At 39.4% G+C, this 15,107-nt stretch overlaps 2 long non-coding RNA genes across 2 annotated transcripts in view; both read left to right on the forward strand.

The window, feature by feature from the left end:
* Window positions 1–372: 372 nt before the first annotated feature.
* LOC145980638 (uncharacterized) overlaps window positions 373–15,107 on the forward strand; it is a 64,972-nt gene continuing 50,237 nt past the window's right edge. The window contains exon 1 of the long non-coding RNA XR_014440865.1: window positions 373–501. This is a non-coding gene — a long non-coding RNA (uncharacterized LOC145980638). The remainder of the gene's footprint in view (window positions 502–15,107) is intronic.
* On the forward strand, window positions 2,990–5,360 carry LOC145980823 (uncharacterized). Its single transcript, XR_014440893.1, has 3 exons — window positions 2,990–3,066; window positions 4,276–4,472; window positions 5,215–5,360. It is a non-coding gene; the product is annotated as an uncharacterized LOC145980823 (long non-coding RNA).

Genomic DNA, 15,107 nt, shown 5'->3' on the forward strand with positions numbered 1-15,107 from the left:
AAGAAGAAATAGTGCAAAAGGAGTGTAATGGGAATTGGCAATAGTTTTCGAATTACGGAGATGTTAATACGCATTAATCTGTGGAGGATGTGTTGCTTAGTGTGAATGTGAATGGATTTAAGTTTCAGTCCAGTGGCGCCACTGTTTCTGTCGTTGTTCAATTGTTTTAAAATTACGAGCAATGTCAAAGAAGTGTCACAGTGAAATATTATGTGCATCGTGTAGCTATGCTTTGAGGATTGTGATTATGTATCTCGGAAAGAAAGCAAAAGTGATATTTATTCGTTTCACCACTTAAACATCGCTCTTCTAATTGTTCAGTGCACGGTGACGGAAAAGGTGATTAGCAGAATGTGAAACTAGGGTCTACAATCAAAGGTGTTAAGTGATGTTTCACCCAGGATCCATCAAAATGACGGACATGTTGATGTATATTGGAGCCACACTTCTGGTAGTAAGTCTGGAAATCTGGATATGAAAACCCAAGCTGTATCGCGATTGGTAAGTACCTTCCATATTGAAGATGACCTTGAATTGTCTTTAGTTTTTTTAAGGTCACGTAAACGCCCCACTTACGTCGCTGTGTTTGCCAGTTGAACAGGATACGAGATCAGGATATGCTCCACAGCGAATAAATATTTGAAGTCGATTACGCATGGGACTGACTATTACTGCGTACGAAAAATCAAGCTTTTCTTTTAGCACATAATGTGATGACGCTAAACTAAAATGTTATTATGTTCACCATAATATTCGTCGTGCTCAATTGTGAAATTTTAAACAATAGTATCAAAAATAAAGGAGTAGGTTTAAAAATGCATCTAGCTACTTAAAAAGTAGATATATTTCGATTTCAGTAAATGATTAACAGCAGTTGTTCTGGATTTGATTTTTATTATTCAGTGTCGCTTTTTTGGCACTTTTGGCTAATCGCGACGAGGGACATGAACAAAGTACACCCATGTCCAAGCCGTAAATCAAATACGGGACCCAATAGGATACTCCGCGACGGATGACGACAGAAGTTGTTCTAAAACATGCAATTACATGGATAAATTATTCCTATTCATGGACGTCCGCAGAATTTTTTTTCCAGGAAGGGGCAAGCGAGGCACATCCCCCCATAATAGTAATGTCCCCTCAAAAAAGTATTTCTTCAGTTTGAAGTTAACATGTTCCTGCAACGTTCTTGCAATAATTCACGTATATTCCTGTGACTGAAGTGAAATTATATGCGTGAAATATGTACTTTTTGGTTGACTTCCATTTAACCCTACTGGACGTCCATGTTCCTATTCTTCATGAAAATTTCATCTCTGTTTTATTTGTAAATCTTTACCTTGGATTGTGACGTATGCTGGGTCCAGTAATTTTTAAGGGATAGTTATAACTTCTTGTCAGTAACCAGTGCTATATTTTACAAACTTGAAAAGAACGTAGCGACATTTTTTTCGGTAAAAGTTGGCCAAATGTTATTATGCTTACCATAATATTCGTCGTGATTAATTGTGAAATTTTAAACAATAATATCGAAAATGAAGGGATAGGGTATAAATGCATCTACCTAGTTAAAAATGTAGATATAATTCGATTTATGTAAAGTTTAACAGCAGGAATTGTTCTTGGTTTGATTTCTGTTATTTAGCGTCGCTTTTCTGCCACTTTCTGCTGCCACCTGGTGGAGGCACATTGCACTGTGGTTCGGATCCCACTTTAAACTGTAGATCCAGTTCCGATTAGCCCTCTTGTGCATAAATTGGACTTAAACTTCATTTCAAACGAATTCAAACGCACATGAAACACCCATGCTCAGGACAGCGATTGAAACCCGGGACCTACGGCGTTGTAGCGCGCCGTGATAACTACTACGTCACGAAGGTGAGCGACGAATAAGGATGCTATGATGGAATTGATGCAGGGGCACTCACAAATAGCACCCATGCCCAGGCCGGTACTCGAACCCGGGAACTTCGGTGTATCAAATGCTGGCGAGGTAATACTTCGCGGTAAACCGATCAACTTCCGTCATTCAACCAATTACAGTTTGGGAACAGCTTATTAGCAAGAAGGTTTAGTAATGACTAGGAAAAGGATTTTAAGGTGCAAAATTATGGGCGGGAAAGGGTGAAAAAAGGTTCTGAAAATGTTCTCAAAAAGGGGCAAAAAAAGGTGTTGATAAAATGCCTTCACTCAATGCTCTCTCTTTCTGCACCTTCTGTACATAATGCGCGCGGACCGCAGAGAGAACTGGCGCGAACCGCATAGAGAACTGGCGCGGACCGCGTAGAGAACTGTGGTTCTGCCGAATAGGTTTTGTTGAAGTTGTGTTTTCTCGCGCGGGTTTTGCTACATTATCTTGTGAACTATTGGGGGCTGCAATGATTATATTATACCATTTCATAGCTCTCGTTCTGCTCTGCAAAATAAGACTATGGAATTTTATGTAACTCAAGAAGAGTAAAAATCATTTATTTTTCTGTCCACTTTTTTAACAAAACCTGAAAGAAAAGGAAGGAAAAAGGTGTTGAAGCATAAAAGAGGGGGTAAAAAGGGGAAAAATGAACAAAGTGTGTTCATTTTACTTCCTAAAATACATATCTCAAACGATCGGTATGAAAACAGCTAAAGGTGCTGCACCTTAAAATCCTTTCGATAGTAATGACAGCATATCTATATTTGCAACATGGACAATGTTCAAGAATCATAGCTGTTGTCCAGATGACACGTAATGAACCATGCCTCCACGTGGGTTGGAATTTCTCTTGCTAGAACTTCCGCTTCTTTTCCTTCGCCAATTCCAAAGTGCGTAGCCGCGGAGGGGGGCGGAAGCGGCCAAACGTGAAGGTCGCCCGAGCCCCACACGCCATGCGTTCCGTAGGCACAAGGAACCGGGAGGCGTGTGAGAGTGGCCTAGAGGCTGAGGCAAAAACAAGAATAGCCGATTGCGACTATTTGGAGCAAGTACAAGGACACCTGACGAATATAAAAGGCAGAGGGTCTGTCCGGTCTTCACCGTCTTTACCAGAACAAGAAGGTACTACCACAACTCTCAACATGAAGGTCTTGGTAAGTATCTGTTTCCCAAGAGGAAACTGTATCTCTAGGCTGTTGAGTTCCGTCTGAAGTATGCAATAATTTGTCTTCGAGTACTGGTACAGCAATACCCAGTCGTGAATTGCCCATTGCTGTTGTAGTTCTCAGTAGCTATATCTTGTGGCACAGCAGTTCATCATATTAAGAATTATCTATTGTCAATATTTCTCTATTATAAAGCTCTTCTCCAGTCTTACGGCGGGCGCTCTATATGCTGGCAAGGGAAGTGGAGCGGGGAAGCGACCAATCCAGCGCGATAAGAAACGCAGCAGCCTGTAGAACGAGGTTCACGTAGTAGTTCCTCCCCTCGACGTCGTAACTTTCGGCGCCACCGCTCTTGGTTGCTGCGTATTCCCCACTTCCCTTGCCAGCATATAGAGCGCCCGCCGTAACAGTAGAAAAGACCTATAGCAAGAACATTTCGAGACTCTTCTTCCCTTATTTTAAGGTGAACTATATTATATATATTATTCTTTGCCATAAGAAAAGTGGTTCACTATCACACTATTGTTTCTACCATTTCCCCAACTGTGATACAAAAATTACTGCATGGCCTCCTCGATGGCTTAGCAGAAACATTGCCGCCTTGTAATCAAAGAGTTTCGGGTTGATATCCGGTGGAGGCACGTGGTGCTTCGGATCCCACTTTAAACTATAGATCCATTGTTGATTAGCCTACGTGGACTTAAAGGCAACTTTTCTTTTGAAAATTACTGTAACAACAGAAAACTGCAATGTTTTACTGCAAAAATATAAGTGTTACAAGATAGGTTACCGGAAAGGCTATTTAAGTATATTCAGTATTAGTGGCAACACTGATTCTATTTATTTTTAAAAAAATTCTTACCTCTTTCATTTGTCTTTAAATCTATATGCTTAACCATATGATTCTCGACACAATTTTCTTCCATTTTGAATTGTAAGATATTAAGGGCACTGTCAAGTGGTTAATCGGGATAAGTTCCCAAGAAACCAAAGCAAAGACAACAGGATATTCACCAGAGTTTGAAATTAGTTGAAAAACCCCAACCACTGCCCGTAATATCAACAAACCGTATTGACAACAACGCCTTTGCTACGATTCCAAATCACGAACATAAATACATTTAAGAACAATTCTTAACTTAATATGCTATGTCTTGTTTTTGCTTCTCTCTATAACAAAGTACTTCTTAATTCCAGGCTCTTATCGTCCTCTTCGCCGTCTTGGCTGTTGCTTTCGCCCAGGAGGCTAACAGGGAGAAGAGAGGAGTCTACGGACTTGGCTACGGCTATGGCCTTGGCTACCCAGCTTACGGCTATGGTGGCTACGGTCTTGGTGGATACGGTCTTGGCTACGGCTACGGACAGGGATTGGGATATGCTTACTACGGTTAAACGTAAGTAGCGTCCGTTGCAAACTTTCAAACACTATTTCCGCCAATGTTTGTTACGAACTGCAACTGCCTTGCAACATTGAAAAAAGTTAGAATTTCTTCCATTAAGCTTGGCTACAATTTACACAGAATGCTTAAGGGAAAGATCTGGACAGTTTTTACGCTAATAATTCTATTTTTTTTTAATGAAGTTTGATTCTGAAACTAGTGTAAGGTTCTGAATCGGGGACTACAAGACGTAAATACTGGTGATTTTTCTTATTGACATAAAGATAGAACTTTAAACATAATCTACTTGTCATGCAAGTTCGCCTGTACAACTATAGAGGGGGTATATATTCATAAATACTACACATGATTTTTACTACCATTGAGGGCAAAATATATTAGGTTTGAATCACTTGGTAATCTGCAGAAAATTATAAACTAATAACTGCAGTAAAATAAGCTTGACATTTCGAGAATTTTGGACATAACTTCACACAATACTAAAACACATCCTAAAATCTTTCTGATACTGTATTATAAACAAGTTATCTTGGCCAAGATCAAATAGGCTTTGGAGAAAGAGTTTTCGAGAGCCAACGTGACTATTATCTTCATGTATAAACTTATTCATGGTTTATTCGTGAAGATTAGAGTGACGTTAGCTCTCGGAAGATTAGATCTTCCTCCAGAACTCGTTTAGTATCACAATCATTTTTATCAATTTGTACTAAGAAAGTTTTCTCTTTATTGTTTTCAGGTTCCACATGGCGTCGACTGCTCTTTGTATGACGTTGTCAGCAGCCTTCCTAACAACATCTGGAAGTTCCCCCATCATCATCGGTGTGTCGGCACATAAAAAATGTTTTTATTGTAAAATAAATTCACCTCATTAAAATATTACTTTATAAATTCAACTGTTTTATTCCACATATTTTTGAAACCTCAGATAAATGTAGTCCTTATAGTCGCCCGATTTCCTCAATGATATACCTATGTCCAGTTTCGAAGTTTGAGCGGAACATTAAAAATAGTCCAAAAATTTACATATTCTGCCAACCCTACAAAAATGTTTGCTTGCTCTTCTACTTAAAAAAAAATAAAATAAATATGCAGAAACGTAGCACAGTAATAATTTAATAAATCACAGAAAATATAACCTTTTTCGGTACACATGGCACAGATAGGTGGCCAGCATGCAGACATTGCTCTTTGCCAGGGACTTTGTGCCCACCCTGTATATGAAGTTAGCCATATCTGGGATTCGAACTCTGGATTCTCTAGAATGAAAAAGTAAATAAACCACGAATAGAAGGCAATAAAAAATCATCTTTAGATACTGGCACATAAAGTGTCGACATACTTGAACGCAAAATTCTTAGCTAGACTTTTTTATTTAAAAGAGATTTGTACATGCTGCACTGTAGCACTGTACTACACCATCGGGGAAGCACGCGTATAAGTAACGCAGCCAGGAATTCGTGAAGGAAAATTATGACCACAAGCATGTGAGTCTCCACTTCTTAGTTTGTATGCATATTTTCTCACTAGTCCACATACAGTCACCGGCAAAAAAAATGGATCACCTATGTCCTGCATGGTGTTATGTGTGTTGCCTACCTCTACGGCAATAAGTGGATTTTAAATTTTGAATAACAAGTCGTACTACCGCCGTAGACTTAGGCAACACACATAACACCATGCAGGATATACCTATACCCTGTCCCAGATAACTGTGGAGCAAGGCGGCGCATAGCGTCAGAGAAGCGAAGGAAATTATTAGCCAGAGAGAAGCAGTACACGCTGCTGGAAAGACTGGTAACTGTAGTCGCTTTCCCCCACTCCACGTAGCCCCGTTCCCTCTCACGTGTTCATTGGCGTCACTACTTGCGCAGAGACTTGTTTTTGTTTACCTGCTTCACAGTTAGCTGGGACAGAGTATAGGTGACCCATTTTTATTGCCGGTGACCATTACATATATTTGCATCTTAGGGTACGCCATAGCAACTCGCCGCTGTTAAACATAGAACCTCCATCATAACCAACAACAAAAAAAACCCAGAATGTGTTTTGGAGACATTTATTATAAATTTGAAGCTGGGGTGTCTTGAGCTGGAAGTGCTGGAAAAGTAGATAAGGCTTGTACAGTCATGGACACTTCTGGGTTGTGATGGTTCCATTAAAAATTAATGCGTTTGTAGCATCCTAGACGTGCCTATGGCTGCGCAGTACAATGAATTTTACTTAAATCACAATAGATGGCGGGAGCGATGCTTCTTTATAGAAAACCTCAAGTGTTATGTTATGTTTATTGTTGGTACCCGAATAGTTACTAAATAAGGGAGAACTTTATGATTCAGGGAACATATTAAATATTCAATGGTACTGTAATATCAATTACCATTCATAGCTAAGATCTGAACCGCAAATAACAATGGATGGATGGATATCAGTATTGTTGTATAAGTGATCATCACCCGATTAGACTTTAACTAGCTACTTAACTACATGTTAACTTGCGCGCCCCTTAATTTTCTTCTGCACCCCCTTCAGCACCCCCTACGTTCAACTGAAAACAATAACATTAATAAGTAATATTATGTCCTGTCGTCATATTGAGCGCCGAATGTTAGGCACTGAAGTAAGATCGTTATTATTGTATGCAACAGGCAAGCACTGAAAGAGGTGCCGATGTACATACTTTTCTGCACTGGCGGCAACCTCTATAAAGATTAGCGCCGTTTTTTTCTTTCGTCAGCATTGTTGTTATGAATTTTTTCTTCTATTGTTTCTTAAAGTGGTCTGTTCGTGGTTTTTGATAATTGCCTATAGCTTAATGTGAGTTATGTTTTTATTTTATTTTTTGCATTGTTGATAAACTGTTTATTTTCCGCCTGCTTGTTCTTCCTCGCACTGGAGCAAGAATTTCAGCTGCTTTCAAGGTTTGACCACGTCGTGATCGGGAACTTATTTAATGCGAGTTGTAACATGAATGGTAGTTTTCTTGTTAATACATTCTATGTATTTGTTCCACGTAACATGTCAAGTAAACGTACCATTTCAAGCGATTTCAAAAACTGTTAGGAAGAGGCCCAATGTTTACGAAGATATTTTACAGTTCGTTGTTGGCGATAGTGCGGCAGAAGGGATTTTAAAGATGACATAGTTGCTGTGCTGTTCGCGTTTTGTCCTGTGGCAGACGGAAGGTGTAATGTACTATGTATTTTGTACCTCGATTGGTTACATTGAAAAGATTCAAAAATTGTGTTTTTAAGGCCAGGATGATTTTATTTTGCATTTCACTACATAGTAGCCGCGGTAGCTCAGTCGTTAGGGCGTCTGACTACCATGCGAGAGACCTGGGTTCAACCTGTTCAAGCGGCTCCAGTGCCCACCCAGCGTCGTATAAAGTGGGTACCTGGAGGAAACTCTGGCGGGTAAAGGCGGCCAGGGGCGTGATGCTGATCACATCATCCTCAGCTCGGCCGAGATCAAGGAAGTGTGGGTCCCTAACCCCACATCCCCTATACGCCTTCATGGCGTGGTGCAAAGCACAGGGGAGCACTTTACTATTTTTTACTTTTATTTCACTACATAGTTCAATATGACTGCAAAGTGTATCTGAATGTTTACACTGACTATACGACCACTTTCTTGGAGTATAAGACTTAATACATATCGTGGATGTCTATGGGGAGGGTATGAAAATCTAAAGTTATTATATTTCACATATATAATTTCATTTCAGTCAGTAATTTATGTTAATCAGAGGCGGCGATTAGGGGTGTAGTTGCTCCCCGCTTTTTGCTATTTTTGCCCCCGCACTATGCTAAACCTTATCTATTAAGGGATAGTAAACTGTCCTTGCCCCCCTCCCCGTTTTGGCACCTTGCTCCCCCAGTTTTGAAAGGTTGCATGCGTGTTTTATGTTTTCTATATTTTCAGAATCGCACCCACTAAATTTCTTTCCGCACCCCCTCAGCACCCCTAGATCCTGGCGCCGCCGCTGGATAGTACTATTGTATGTTAGTAGTTGCATCAACGCTAATCTGTTCCATCAATCATCCTGTCGAATTAAGTAAGGTATTTTCTCATTTTACACGTTGGAAATGCTTTGTAACATGTGTTGGATTTCTTCTGGAGCAATAACTATTAAAGACACGCAGCAAATGACATGGATATTTCCGTAACCTTGAAGGAGATAGTGAATTAGCACTCGCAATGCAATTTTGTCACACCTTAGTATCCTTGGGAAGGATATGAATGTAATTGCAACAAGTAAATTGTTTCTTTTATGGAGTTTCAAGCACTTTCTACCGTCTGGATTCCTTTGTCGTGGGAAATTGTTGGTGGATACGACATAATATGACTCGCACAATGCAAGGCTATACGTAAGGAATCTGTTTCACAGGAGTATCACTTACATTTGCGGCTTTAAGGTGGATGAATGAATTGCAGAGTTATGTGGTAGTGTGTTGTAATGCTAGAGGCATTCTCATATTTCCTGTCCTAACGAAATCGATAGCAGCCTGCTTAATTGAAATCTCCAGTAAACAATTCTTTCTGGAATTTGTTTAAACTATATCTAGCGCTAAATCAAATGTCTTCTTAACCAGATTTTTTTCTAAATGAACTAAATGAATCAAAAGATTAGTGCTTAACGAAATACATCGGATTTCTCCAGAATCAGATCTAGACGAAATCACTCTCTTAACCAGGCTGTTGCTTAACCAGAATCTGCCGACCTTCGTGGCTTGGTGGTTAGCGCAGGGCGCTACGACGCCAACCCTACATGCGCACGGATGTTCTTTGTTAGTGCTCCTTCATCAATTTCTTCAGTTCTCTTATCTTCGCGATTAGCCGAAAGGGGCAGAAAACGAAGTAAATTAACCAAATCGATTAAAAATCAATTTGACTGCAACGAATTCATATTCTCTATCCGAGTCTTCTTTAATCAGAATCTGCATAAACGAAATCACGCTCTTAATCAGGTCTTTCCTTAATTTCCCCCAGGTCCCTCTCTCTGAGGCAGCTGGGGAGCACTGTTGCCAACTTCGCTCTTTTGGAGCCAGATCTGGCTCTTTCGTGCACTCGTTTGGCTGTGAACTGTGGCATCCGGCCCCTGCCCCACAATGATGCCAGAACTAGCTTTGGCCAACATAGATCAACTTTTGCCATGAGCGATGCACGTGATGTGATATTGTCCTATTGGCTGCGTCGTACCATCCCCTCTTACCTCCCCAGCTACTTTTATATAGCGCCCTGGCTGAGGTGAAGATGACAATATTGTTATCCGGGAATCTTTTATATTCGATTTCATACGATCGTCAATAGATTATTGAGATGGGCGATGTTGCCGGATCTAGACGGTGAAAACTTGATACGCACCCACTTATTGTATCATTTTAAGTGTTTAATATGTTAATTATCTATGATGACGTAATTTGTTTTGTTCAATTGGGTAGTCTGTTATGGTTATGGACTAACCTTAAAACATTTGATTGTGGGTTGTTAGGAGAGAGATATTATGAAGGTTGCTGGATAATGGAAGTGATTTTGGAAATGTGAATGTGTTAATTTGTGTAGTCAAGAACAATTATGATCTTAATACAATTTTGTTTGTAATAAGGAGTTTAATTGCTAGTGCAAGTGTAATATATTAACATTAACTGACATATAAATATATTTTTTGTGTACGAGAGTTAGTAAGGTTTACGTAAACTTATCCTTATCTGATTTCCCACAAACTGAGGGCTTCAAAGTAGGCTGATAAGTTTCATACTCGCCGTCGAGGAATAAAAGTAAGTAGAACAATTAAGAATAAACCGGGGAACGTAAGAAAATGGTAATACCAGCGCCACTCACCCTCCTTGACAACTAAAATTACCGTAGGCACTTTATCCAGCCTTCCGAAATGTAGCTAATTGAAAGTCAACTTTAGCTTCATTTCAGGTTAAATTTAGCTCCTTTATGCAAATCGGGTTTGGCAACACTGCCAGGATGGCTGTAGGAGGCAAGGAGAAATGCATTACGTTTATGGAACTCTTATTGTTTTCGTTCTCTCGGGAATATCAAACATCCAATGACGTAGAAAAGTACATGGACGGGAAAAGGACATGTTGAACTATGTCTGAGTCGTAGGAAAAGTCGAAACTCCTATTTGATTAGCCGTAACTTGAAGTTGAAGTTGATTACCCATAAGGAATACATGGGCTTCTGTAAATACTTATTCATCATATTTTTCAAACATCGTGTCCAGCTTCATAATCACCTTCTAAAACCGCTTCCACTTGCAACATGGAGATATATTCATACTATCTCGGCCAGTCTAGTTTTATTTTTAGTAGCAGTGCCCATTCAGACGATACTGAAAAAATGCACAACTGGTGCAAATTATCACTCTTCCCACTCACCAGAAATTCCACAACAACCAAGTTATCTTAACCAGATTTTTTGTTCTATAAAAGTGGGGTGTAAGGGGGGACACTCTCAAAACACCCAAATGCCAACCTTTCTTCCAAATGGTACACCCTGGACTGCACTCTTGCAGACTAACGAGGCTCTGGCGTTTGATCTTACAACCAGTACAATCCTTGTTATGGCTGTATTATGCGCTGTCATGGGTGTGATTCATATCATAACTCATCCTCATCTTATCGATTAGCTAAAACTAGCAGAAAAGCGATGTGAAATAAAAACAACCAATCAATGTACTCTCACCGCTCTCCGAGGCGCAGTGGTCAGCGTGATCTATTACTAAGTCAGAGATCCCAGGTTCGAACCCAGGTCAAGCATGGATGTATCACTGCCTATGCCCATAACAATTTCAGCAGAATTCATCTTCATAGTAGCGATTAAGCAAAGTCGAAGAAAAGTGACGTGAAATGACCCTAATGGAAATAGAAATCACACTCTTCATCAGATTCCACCTTAATTAGAAGCCAGTGGCGGCGATTGGCTTCCAAACCCGGGGGGTGCAAGATGCCAAAACTGGGGGAGCAAAGACAGTACATTTCCCTTTGTATATAAGGTTTAGCATAGTGCGGGGGCAAAAGTGGCGAAAAGTGCCCCCCCCCCCAATCGCCGCCACTGCTAGAAGCTGATAAAATAAAATAGGACCACAAGTAGTGTTGGCCGTTATATCGTCCAGACAACATTGATTGATTGATTTGCTTTATTTTACTTCGCTTTTTGTGCCACTTTTGGCTAATTTTCTAAGATGGGGATGAATGATGACATGATGAATGGACACTCACAAACATCATGATTCTTGTGCGTGATCCAAATTGTTGATATCTCACTAAGAACTGAACACAGAAGCTTCTATTTTCTAACGTGAAGGTCGAAGTTGAACTTAACAGCCCAACGTGCTTAAGACGTCACAATGGCAAGTTCATGGCTCTGAACTTGTGTTAAGTGTGATTGGTTAACTGATTTAACCTTCGAGAAGAAGAAATAAGCGCTAATAACAAGGAAGTAAAGGATAACATCTATTTCCTGATGAAATTATAAGTTAACGACTAGTGCTCAGTAAGAAGGCAACAAGGGAAGACAGACACATTGATACACATGGATGGCCAATGCCTTCAAGGTCGTGACAGAGGAGTGGGTCACACTCTTTTGAGCACTGCTCCTCTTCTTGAGCTCAATAGCAAGGGCGCATGGCTGCTGTATTTCCAGTGTTGTCACAAGGAATATTGACTGAAAATTCCCTTTCCAACTTTTAAATTCCCTGTCCAATAAAAGTCGAAAATCCCCCTTGATAGGACTTCAAACCTCGGATCTCCAGTTTCGTAGTGCGTTACGTTCGTGATTGAGGTTACAATCGATGCACCGCACTAAGTTTTTAAAGATAATAACTGTTTCAACACTTTTCAAAATTCCACAAATTAAGTTTTAAGGTTAAACAACAAAACCTTAGACTAAAATTTGCATCTACCTTCTAGAGCTTTTTCTATTATTATTTTATTATGGAATAAAATTCTTTCTTTATTATAATATTTAATTATTATTGTATAATTATTGTTTCTATTATTCAAATTTCTGGCGACGCCCATGGGAACAATTCTGAATGAACCCCCCCGAAAATTTTTCCTGACTACGGTCATGCAAGGGCGCCCGCAAAGAGGGGGGGTAACAGAAGGCACTTCCCCCCTTGAGATATTGGGAAAATGTTCATGCAATTCGAATGGTGAGATTGTAGTGATAATTTATTACAAATAATAATTTGTTTTTTGTGATTTACAAAAAAAATAGCTTTGATGTCATGGATATTTGGGTTTGGCTAGAAAGGCCAGGGGGTCACTGACACTCAGTGGCCTGGGCAGAGAATCTCCTCCAGGTGACCTAAAGATGAACGAAATATATTCACCTAGGCTGCAGGGCCTACGATTCTCTTCTTCTCTCTAGTTTGCAATCTTATGTGTCACTATCCTTTCTCTTTTTGTATTTTCCTCCTATCTTTATAACTCTTTCTCTTCTTCACTGCTTCTATACATGGGCGTCGGGAGGGGGGGTCGAACGGGTCGGTGGACCCCCCTGGAAATTGACATCGTTCATTAAAAGATACAAGAAAGCCGAAAGTTTGTTACTCTTATTGTTAAGAACAGAAATTGGTACGTACCCAATAGGACTAACCAATGTAAATAGTTTGCAAAAGCGGAATAGAGATGGCAGCACCATGCGTGCAAGATTAAGAATTGGCATAATATATGTGAATAACTTTATAAATAAGAACAAAGCAAATTGAAAAGTTGAAGAACAATAGAATATATTATAAGAAGACAAAGAATAAATATAAAAGAAATAAATTAATATATATATTCGATAAATCAAATCAGTAATCATATGTAAGTTAATATGAAAATGAAAGAAGTCAAAGCACTGATAGAAGTTTGTGTCAACAGATATTACATCTGTCTGATTGATTTACCATTCCCATAGCGGAAATTTTGTTTACATCAATGGCGGCGCATTCCAGTCGACCTCCCACAGCACTTTTGGTTGCGCAAGGAACAAGCTTATATTCTACCATTTCATCCAAAGAACAAATGGTTTTCAAAATTCGAATAATTGCAGTTGTAGGTGAGTGGCCACACAGCAAACATTATGAAAAAACATAACATTTAAGACCTTTTCTTGAACGAGGAGTGCAAGAGTTAATATCAAAATGCATTTCAGATATTAACTGTATAAAATGCAAAAGAAATAATGCAAAATGTAGTTGTGCTGGTATTCACTCGTTTGGTGGATCGAGTCTCCCCCTTTATATAATAATGATTAATAATTATTCTTATTTCGAATAATTTTTTTAGTTTATAATATTTATTTTTATTATTATATAATAACATTTATAACCGTGGTAATAATACTTATTATTTTTATACTATTCAACCTTTATCATTTGCCCGAACCTCCCGCAAAAATTTCTGGCGACTCCTATGCTTTCTCTATTCTTCTTCATCCTCAATTTCTTATCTTCTGTTTCTCTATCAACTTCATTCTTTCTCTCTCTTTCCCTGTGATTATGTATCTCCCTTTCTTCTCGCCTTCTTCCATTTCCCCTTTACATTTTTCTCTCTTTGTTCACGTGTATCTCTCTTCATCCATCTCTTTTTTGTTCCTGTTTCTTTGCTTGTCTCTCTCCTCGTCTGTTTCTATTCACTCCTCTACACCTTCTTTCTTCTTCCTCTGTTTCTCTAGCTATTACTTCCTCTTTATTGTTTCTCTATCCAATTCATTCTCTCTCTTTCCTCAGTTGATGCATCTCCTATCTTTCTTCATTGTTCGTTCCTTGTTTGTTTCTATGTTTCTCTAGCTCTTTTTTCCGTACTCTCTCTCTCTCTCTCTCTCTCTCTGTTTTGGTTACTTTTCTTGTATCTCTTTTCTTTCTCTGTGTCCTTATCTCTGTCTACCATGTTCTTTTATTTCTGTCTATCTGCCTCTCTCTACTTTTATCCCGTTTATGTGTATGCTTCTTTCTATACTAAAAATGGTCCTGAAATATCTCCTTCTGTCTATTTGGTGCGGGCTGGAGTCCTCATGGTACCCTCGTTAACTCACACCTTGTCAGTCTGTCAGATTATTAACGTTAAACTGGAAAGGGAAAATGGTATTCGGCAGAACTGCCTGTGCTTTACACTATGATTGTCTTGACAGATGATTAATAACTCACAATACAACCCCATTCTTTTGTTTCTTTGGAACTCCACAAAAGCATTAATTAAGGTTCAAGCCGCTACTATTGTTTCCTGATGAAAGTAGCAATTATGTTACGATAACCAGCGATGTTAACTGGAAGTTCTCGACGGTAGCTGGTTCGGAAACGTATTGAATATCCGCTCTCCCATCTTATTCTACCGATAGGTTCAATATCAACAAGGCCATCGATGCGCTCAATACAAAGAACCCTGGACAGAACAACGACCCGTAATCCTTAAGGAAGAGGACAGAAATATGAAAGGATCGGCCTTGCATCTGGAGCAAGTACAAGGACGATTTCTCAATATAAAGATCCTGAAGAGTACCTGTGGTCATCATGATCTTGTCGCTAGCTGGAGGACTGAGAGATATCAGTATGAAAAATGTTTGATTCATTGATTGATTTTGTTTAGTTTACTTCGCTTTTCTGCCCCTTTTGGCTAATCGGGAAGA

This window comes from Lepisma saccharinum, chromosome 28 (assembly GCF_977018435.1).
Source record: "Lepisma saccharinum chromosome 28, izLepSacc3.1, whole genome shotgun sequence".
NCBI classification, from domain to species: Eukaryota; Metazoa; Arthropoda; class Insecta; order Zygentoma; family Lepismatidae; genus Lepisma; species Lepisma saccharinum.